At 60.5% G+C, this 301-nt stretch overlaps 1 protein-coding gene across 1 annotated transcript in view; it reads right to left on the reverse strand.

Annotated features, from left to right (window-relative positions):
• LOC107673134 (hepatocyte growth factor-like) overlaps positions 1–301 on the reverse strand; it is a 23774-nt gene that overhangs the window by 10889 nt on the left and 12584 nt on the right. The window lies entirely within an intron of this gene.

Raw genomic sequence — 301 nt, forward strand, 5'->3', positions numbered from 1 at the left:
GTCACACACGGCGGCCTAGAGAGGGAGCGGCGGCGGCCTAGAGTGAGCAGAGGCCGGGGGCTAGAGTGAGGAACGGCCGGAGGGCTAGAGTGAGCAGAGGCGGCGGGTTTGAGAACGGCGCGGCCGGCGGATTCGACAAAGGAGACTTGCGGCAACCACATGTGATGACCCAGAGCTGGACTCCGCTTTGTCCATGGTGAAAGCCGATCCGGCGATCCACAGCGCAAAGTTGTTGTATTTCCTCAGCGACCAGCATGGATCAGCTCCAGGCATGACAAAGCAGATATCGTCCTCTTTTGGA

The sequence above is a fragment of the Sinocyclocheilus anshuiensis genome, unplaced genomic scaffold (assembly GCF_001515605.1).
Source record: "Sinocyclocheilus anshuiensis isolate Anshui unplaced genomic scaffold, SAMN03320099.WGS_v1.1 scaffold304, whole genome shotgun sequence".
Lineage (NCBI taxonomy): Eukaryota > Metazoa > Chordata > Actinopteri > Cypriniformes > Cyprinidae > Sinocyclocheilus > Sinocyclocheilus anshuiensis.